At 38.9% G+C, this 8,791-nt stretch overlaps 1 protein-coding gene across 2 annotated transcripts in view; it reads right to left on the bottom strand.

Moving 5' to 3' along the window:
• The window catches only part of MMAA (metabolism of cobalamin associated A), a 35,186-nt gene extending 27,022 nt beyond the window's left edge, over positions 1 to 8,164 (bottom strand). The window contains exon 1 of one of the 2 annotated variants that reach the window (XM_069105463.1): positions 8,020 to 8,164. The gene's annotated coding sequence lies outside the window, so the exon portion shown is untranslated. The remainder of the gene's footprint in view (positions 1 to 8,019) is intronic. The other variant, XM_069105464.1, reaches the window with a different exon arrangement.
• Positions 8,165 to 8,791: the final 627 nt, after the last annotated feature.

The following is an 8,791-nucleotide window of genomic DNA, read 5'->3' as shown; positions in this document are numbered from 1 at the left end:
TTTCAGCAACCTGTTTTTCCTTATTGTTTAGAATTAAGTCCAAAAATAGAAGTTCCATGCATGGTTTCTTCTACTTCATTCTCTTAAAAACTTTCATTAAATGTCGAGAGCATTTTCCAACAGACTCCACAATGAAACCTACCTTCTAACAACAACTCAACTAAAGTAACATCTAAAAATATATGCAACCTTTCAAACTCAAGAGTCTCCTACCTCTCATCAAGACAAGGGTGTATTTTTCTTCCTCAATATCCTGGGACCAAAAGTGGTCAATACAATTAGTCCAAGTTTCACAGTTATTCTTATTTTCGTTTATGTTATAGTCACCGTGTGTAGTATTTTTCCCAGTTCTATACTCTTTTCTGTTTTCTGAATTTCTCATCATCACTTCTTATGGCACAGTAACAGTCCATATGATTAGAAAAGGATGAAATTATCATTAAGGCAAGTCACAAATTTACCAGGTGCTCTGCTTTTGATAGAGGGAGAGTGCCAGAAGATGTTAAAATAGGTAAAGTTTCCCATTACTAAAATATTGTGCTTCCATGCCAGATTATATGATGTTTTCCAGTCTCTTCAACTATTTTCTTCTTATGTCCAAGTAGCCTGCAGTGGATGCCTAAGATACTTTTCTACTCCACTGATCTTCACCCAAATGCTCTCTGCATTCTTATAAAGTATGAAGAAGTAAATCAAATGAAATAGCATATGTAAATCACTTTGCAAACCTCAAAAAACTATACAAATTTTAGTTATATTAATATATGATGCTACTGATATTTTTTATATACTCTGTTCCTCCTGAATAAGTTATGCCTTTCCAGAGTCAAATGCCAGTCTCAAGTTTAAATGCACTAAATTTTAATGATATAAAATTTGCCTCCTTGTTTTAATCTCTAGTTTACCCTTATTTCCAATACTTTCATATTGCATAAAGATATGCCAAGCTCTCTTTAGATACTATCTCATATTAGTTCTTGTATCTTCCTTCTAACACTGAAACTGTTATTCCTTGGGACCAAGCTTATCAGATCTGAGTAGTTTTCTCCTTCCTCATTTTCATTTTAAAGATTAATTAGATTTTCTCTTAATTAGATTTTCAAGACTTCAGATAAATAGATTTTACTGACATTTGTTAGGTATACACCATCTCTGGTCAAAATCTAACCTTTCCAACAGTTTAAGCCAGGGCTTAAAAATCCAAATCTAGCTCTCTCACACACCCCCTTCCTAGCCAGCTGTTCATTTCCCATATCTGCCTTTCTTTTCCGAAACCTCTACCGTTAATCAGTAATAGTGATAAAAACACTATCTGTGCTCCAAGGGCCTTAGTTTTTCCCAATTCTTTATAATGCTAAGCTATATCTTTTAGGTTTCATTTGTTCCTGTGTGAATCATAAGAAGTTGCTAATATGGTCATCAGGTCTGACAGTTCTCAGAATAATCTCCATTACAATTCAGATACACACCCTGGCACAACAGAAGATCTCGTCATTCCTATCTGGTCTACAACAACTGCCTTGGTACTTTTCATCACTACTCTGCTTTTCCTCTATTACTGAATGACCTCTTACCTAATGGACATCAACATTCCCTAGAGCCCAATAAAGCTGCTTCCTCCAGGAATAGTTTAGTTCCCCCTTCTGCAAATACCATCTATATTATTATATCTATTTTATCTTCAGTGGTCCTCCCCTTCCTTCTCTGCCAACTTCCAATCCCCCAAAACTGATGAGAATTCCTTCCTGTCTCTTTATATCCTTGTTCTTGTTTCTGCCTTGAAGCATCTTTTTCAGGAACACTTCAATTTCCACTGATAACCTATGTGTTCCTCCAACCCTTTCACTTTTTCTCTATAGTAGACTTGAACTTGAATTTTAGACACACATAGGTATTTTATGGCAGAAACATAAGCATAACATATCACAGAAAAATTCCTGTCTTTTGTCCTTTTAGTTTGATTCCATAGCTAATCCCCTATGATTAACTACAATGACAAATGCATATATGTAAGGAATGAGAACTGAGACACAAACATAAAAATATTCCTTATTTTATTTTGGGACTTGTCTACAGGTTCTTCCTTCTTACTTCCCTGGACAGTAAGCATTCTTCCCCCATTTGAGACTCAAGTGAGACTCATTTGAGACTTAAATTTATTTAGTAGTCAGACAAAATTACAAGGATAGTAGACACAATATAATGTCCATTTAGTCAACAAAAAGCTACACACTTTATTTCACCTCACTGGGGCTCTCTCTCCCTTTTGGGAATTGTTCAGTCATTTCAGTCATGTTTGACTCTTCATGACCACATTTGGAATTCTCTTGGCTGAGACAATGTAATGGTTTGCCATCTCCTTCTCCAGCTCATTTTACAGGTGAGGAACTAAGGCAAATAGAGCTAAGTAACTTGGCTAGATTTGAAATTGGGAAGAGGAGTCTTCCTGATCCCAGGCCTGGCACTCTATCCATGGTACCACTGAGCTGCTACCAAAGAGTTTTAATAATATCAGAAAATAGAATAAAAGGCACAAGAGCAGAAGATACAACTAAGTATACAATGAGTTCTACACACCTCATTTCACTCCATCTCTACTCTTCAGAATTTCCTCTCTACTTCCCTGGATGTAGCTTTTCATAAGTGACACATACAATGCCAGGATGGAAACTTCTCCCTCAAATAGTGCAGATCACAACCATCCATGCCTTCTTATCATATGAACCTATTATCTGTACCAAGCTAAGAACGTTCCCCTAGATTTCCTGACATTATGCTAGTACCAATGAAACACACAGACTGGCCATTTGTTATCCCTTGCTCTCACTGTTAGGACCAGCTCACCTCTTCTTCTGCTCATTAGTCTCTTTTATATTGCTTTTGATGCACAATTTATCATTGCTAATATGTGGCAGCCTATTCACACCCACCATGCATCTCTCTCCAATGGCCTTTGGGTAGGGACCCAGAACATTAATTCTTAGCAAACTGTGATATTCTGACTTATAGCCATATAACATCACTACAGGAGTACTAGTTTTTAAAAGATGGGGTTTTGTTTCAGGATCTTTAGATGATTGAAAGCACTGCCCAACATACTCCGTTCTTATTTAGTTTTGGACCCCACTCATCATCCTTCTGTACTGAGATGTAAGTGCTACAGTAGAAATAATGCCAAATGTTGGGTCAGAAGACCTGTGTTCAAATCCTAGCTATGTTATTCTGCAGCGTTGGGTAAATCACTCTGGTTTCCTCTTTGTTTAAATGAGCATGTTAGATCAGATGGCCTCTAAGGCCCCTTCAAAATCTAAACCTTTGATGGACTAGCTCTAAGGATTAACCATCTAACTTCATTTCATATTCTGAACAACAGGCTTGTTTTCTTTTTTTCCTCTATGGAGAGTAAATTCAAACTTCACTGAGTGATTATGAATCTCATCTAGAAAATTCTGCACTGTTCTAGGGCTTGATGCCATAGAACACCATCCACAAACAAGAGAATATGAAGGTTCTCACAATGCATTGAGAATCCTTCTGTTTGGTCTCTTCACTGAACATTTTCCTTGACAGTAGTAAATATTTCTAGAGAGTTATATCTCCCTGTTTTATACCTCATTTCATACTAACAATCAAAGAGTCACTAAACAAAGTTCTGTTGTCACATCTTTCAAGGAATCTTGTTGAATTTTAATAGGCATATGGCAGACATCTTGTAGGAAAAAAGTCTTTAAAATAGCACTTTGCCCTCCTAAACGAAATAATTTTTTATAATCAATAAACAATAAGCACACTCAGATCTTATATTCTCTATAGCAGGTATTTTCAGGTACTGTGTGATCAAATATGGTATAGAGTACTGGATACTTTGATACTTCAATGAATTAATCAACCAACAAGCATCTACTATGAACTACACTGTGCTAGGCACTGGGAATACAAATACAAAGAATGAACCACTACCTATTCTCAAGGATCTTACATTCTAATGGGGAAGATAAGAAATACATATGTAAGTATATTTTAAAATATAAAGAAAATAAATATAACATATAAGAGGTTTTTAGTGACAGAAATATTCATAGCTGAGCCACTGGGATGAGGAGTAAATGCTTCACGTAGAAGGTAGAGAGGTGAGGGGGCATCTGTGAGCTCATCTATTTGTGTATTCCTTCAATAATTAAGATTACAACCCATTCATATGACTCCTATTCATGTCAGCCTGTTTACACTCCAAAAAGAAGACTTCCTCTAGATCTCTTGGAATTACATGGATACCAATAGAATACATGCACTTTTCCTTAGTTATCCCTTGCTCTTGCCACATGACTAGCCTATTTCCTCTTCCAAACATCATTTCATATTCATAAATGATTATTCATTTATATATAATTTTAAGAGTTACAAAACACTAAAAGGGATCCTAGGATCAATAATTTGGAGCTGGAATGTACCTTAACAATCATCTATTCTCCATTTAGTCTCTATCCAATCTTGTCTCTTATATCCTTCAATTTTATAAATAAAAAAACTGAGGTCTAAATAGAGTTCAATCACTCATCCAAGGTCCAGAAGTAATAAGTAGCAGAACCAAGATAAGAACTCAGGCTTCTGATTTCCAGTTCAATATTTTCCACTGTTTAGATTTGAAATACATTGTATAAATTGGAGGAGGAAAATACTACATTCTTAACTATGTTTTTTCTTAGGCTAATATAAGGATTAATTTACATCCTCTCTTCACATGTTGGCAGCTGTTTTTTTTTTTAAAGGCTAACCTTTTGATACTAACATTTTATTATGTAATTCATAAATAATAGTTTATGTACAAATACCCAAGAATTCTTAACATATTCAAAATCAGCCTAAAATGCGCCTGTGAAAGAAAAAAGACAAAGTTTTCAGTACTGCCGTTCAAAATTTTAGATCCTAAGGTATGGGTTACAGCTGCAGGAGAGAAGGACTTCACAACTGTTCTCCAAATTAGCATCTTATCTTTTTAGGTAAACACAAGAAAAGCTCCACCAGTTATAAAATCAAAACATTTCAACTTGTTTTCACATTCACTAAAGAGACTGGAATCATTTTACAAGTGGCACACTAAAGCTCTCTTAAATTCAAGTGAAATCAAGTATAAGTCAAGACAGAAATTCCCCTTCATTTGTTTCATCTAGTAAATAGCACTCTTCAACAACAGTATTCTGTTGGTGTCAGAGGGAGTCTGTTTTTAAAGATTCACCATCCTCCACAGTTTTACGTGGGTTATTGCCACCATCATACAGAATAAGTACAGAATTGATGTTTTTAAAGCTTACATTTTTTCTGGGTTTTCTAATAAAGGCATATTTTTAAACTTGTTAATTCCATGCCAATGCACGCATTTGTATTTCTCTCTTAAAAACTTGCTTGGCAACAGCTGGGCCTTTCTGTAATATATGACTGAAACTGATCCACTGAACATTCTCAATTTCAATAACTACTCAAGCATAAAAATGTGTATGGAATTTCAATCAATACATTAGGTCAATGATTACAGAACTGCAGTGTCCACAAAAGATAATATGATTTTACACCACGTTATCATTTCTGAATGCTAACCCACTTGTGAAGATAAACTGCCTGATACCATGAATCTATTTGCTATATTTTTCTCTTCTTTAATGAAAGTTTATTGTTTACAGAATAATCTTAATATGCTATACTTTCTACACTTAATACACTTTATTCTTAACAATAACCTCATGAAGTTTTTGTGTAAATATGTGACTTTTTTAAAAGTCAATATAAGTTGGCTATATTTTAACCATGTCAATATATAACAGTAATAATAGAAAATATACTGGTTTAACATATATATACATATAAACACACACATGTAAATACATCTGACCACGTCATTCCCTTACTTGATAATTTCCAATGGCTTTCTATTGCTACTAGGATTAACTATAAACTTCTCTGCCTTTTAAAGCTCTTCACACCTACCTATCCAAGCTTGTTAAACATTACTCCCCTTACATCACTCTATGATCCAGTCAAACTAGCTTTTTTGCTGTTCTTTACACAGCATATTTCATCATCCATCTTTGTGGTTTTGCACTGTCTCCCAAGCCTGAAATGCAGTCCCTCCTCACTTCTACTTCTTCAGATTTGTCTTGAAAACAGCTTGTGCTATCTACATCAAGAGTTCTTAACCCAGAATCTATGAACTTTTTACATTTGATTAAAGGTTTCCTATGTAATCCCATACATTTTATTTCGTGAACATAAAACAGTATTCTAAGAAGGGGTTTGGAAATTTTTATCATTACTGCAAAAAGGTCTATGACACACACAAAAATACCTAAGAATCTCAGTTCTACATGAAACATTTCCTGATCCCGCAGCTGATGCCTTCCCCCATCAAAAAAAAAAAATTGCCCTGTATTTTTTTTATAAATTTAGTGTATATCTATATATGTACATATGTCCTGAGGAACATACAATTTTATTTTTGTCTCTGCCTAGCAGTGGTAGGATTCATATGAGGCTTTTCCTCCAACTGTAACCATTTTGATTTCTCCTTTTTTCACACTATACTACAGAATTTGACATTTTCCAACAGTTGTCGGATTTCCTCAAAAACTTACCAACTGTATGACCTGGGCAAGTCACTTAACCCTGTTTTCCTCATTTGTAAAATGAGCTGGAGAAGGAAATGGCAAACCACTCCAGTATTTCTACCAAGAAAACCCCAACTGGGGTCACAAAGGGTCAGACACAACTAAAATGCCTCAACAACCACTTCTTTTAAAATTCAAGTACAATATTCTGTCCCCCAACCCAGAACATCTTCTTTCTCACCTTTGCCTCTTAGAATTCCGAGGTTCTTTCTGAGCAACAAACCCGAGGCCTTTTCTGATATCCCCAGCTGACTCCCCACCCCACCAAGTTCCTTATATTTACTCTGTATGTGTGTTTTGTACCTACTTATAGGAGGACTTGTTGTTCCCTCTTCCTCCTCATGTAAAAAGGTTCTTTGAATACTGGACTGTGGAGTTTGTCTTTGAAAAATGCCAACAAGGAGAGATCGATGGATAGATGGCTATGGTTTAAATCCAGCCTCAGCCACTTATCCTGGAAGCCCTAACCCCCGGCAAGTCCCTTAATCCGTCTGCACCACAAAAATAGGAATAATAACAGTGGTGATGAAGATGATAATTAATTGCTTGGATGTAAAATGAGGATAATAGACTTCACCAGATATAGGTTCAAATGAAATAATGAATAAAGCGCTTTGAAAACTTTAAAGTGCCAAATGTGTAGACACACCTATATAAAGATAAGAGGCAGAGGATATAGGGCTAGCCTCGACCAGCATTAAAACTTGGGTTCAAGTTCTGCCTCTGACACATACGGCCGTGTGCCTCGAAGCAAGTCATACAGACACGTAGATCTATAGATCTGAGCACCCACTTCTCTAAGCAGCTCTGGCCTCCCTCCCCGTAAATGCCACCGATCCCTTCCCTCTCACTGGGCCGGGCGCCGCCCGCGACCAAGTCCCAGGGCACCGAGTTCGCGGGCCAGGCAGGCCAAGGGTCCCCAGGCTCCCGGGAGGGGAGGTTGCCAATTTCTCATCCCGAATAAGAGCCCAATCTACCCGAGGAAATTTTATCTTTTTAAATGTTTGCTTTAGAACAAATGTCTCAAGACCCCTCTGCAGAGAGGCAGCAGCGCGCTAAGGCCGCATCACAAAACCCAGGCTGACCTAACCTTGGCCTGACTTCCTTTTCCCTTTTCCCCTTACCCCAATCACCCTCCCCCTTCCTCTCCCCAGGCTCTGGGAACGCGCACGCGCACCCCTCCCCCCTTCGCTCCTATCCCAGGTCTCAAGGAGGGCGCGGCCGAGGAGCCCTTTCCCTCCCCAGCCCGAGCCCATCCTCAGCCCACAGCTGCAGCCTACAGCCGCACCACCACCAAAGACAGGGGAAGGGCGGCCCCTGAGGCCAGAAGAGCCCTCGCACCACTTGCCCCCTTACTCACACGGGATGGCTGTAATAGACGCCGAAGCCGCGCCTCTTCCGCCCCGCCCCTCCGCTCAGGTGCAGGCGCCGGCGCAGGCGTAGCCGCCACCTCCAACTGGAAGTTCCTTTCTGTCGGGGGCGGGGTAGAGCGGAGCAAGGGGGAGGGACTGGGAACTGGCGCGCAGGCAACAACTGAACGCCTAGAAAGGGTGGGAGGGCGAGGCGAAAAAGGCGTGGCCTCGGTCCCTGTGGACGTGGCTTGTGGGAAACAGAAGCGCGTGCATGCGCAAAAAATAAGCCCGCAGGACTGAAATTTTAGTGTGGTGGGGGTGACAGGGGACCTGTGAAAGAAATAGTTTGAGGGCGCCAGTCCCTTAGTGGGTGAGAGGGGAAGGAAGTGCGTGGAGGGGAGTGTCTGTGAGGCTCGGAAAAAAAGGAGTGTGTAGCTTTATCCTTTACTCTCACTGCTAAGAACTTAAGAGTACAATAATCCACACAGGAGCAGTAATTCATTTCTGGGCTCTTGGAAGTAACTAGAAGGTCGGCCCGAGTTCATCTTCCCTTCGCTTCCGCTTGTGTTCGTCCAGCCCAAGTTCACACTGGGACTCGTTTACAACTCTCAAAAAAAAAAAAAGCGGTTTATTTCCCTGAGCCTAGCCAGGTGGAAACGAATGCATTTTAGTGGCCATCTTGCAGAAGAGCTGGCATAAAGTTCATGCACGTCTGGGAATAATAGTATATGTGTATTTGGATATATATCCACACGCATACATATACTCGTGTGTATAGAG

The sequence above is a fragment of the Petaurus breviceps genome, unplaced genomic scaffold, assembly GCF_028583685.1.
Source record: "Petaurus breviceps papuanus isolate PSGF00001 unplaced genomic scaffold, PetGlider_PUasm1.0 76, whole genome shotgun sequence".
Classification (NCBI taxonomy): domain Eukaryota; kingdom Metazoa; phylum Chordata; class Mammalia; order Diprotodontia; family Petauridae; genus Petaurus; species Petaurus breviceps.
Note: the sequence above shows the minus strand (reverse complement) of the source record. Positions and strands in the feature narration are given on the sequence as shown.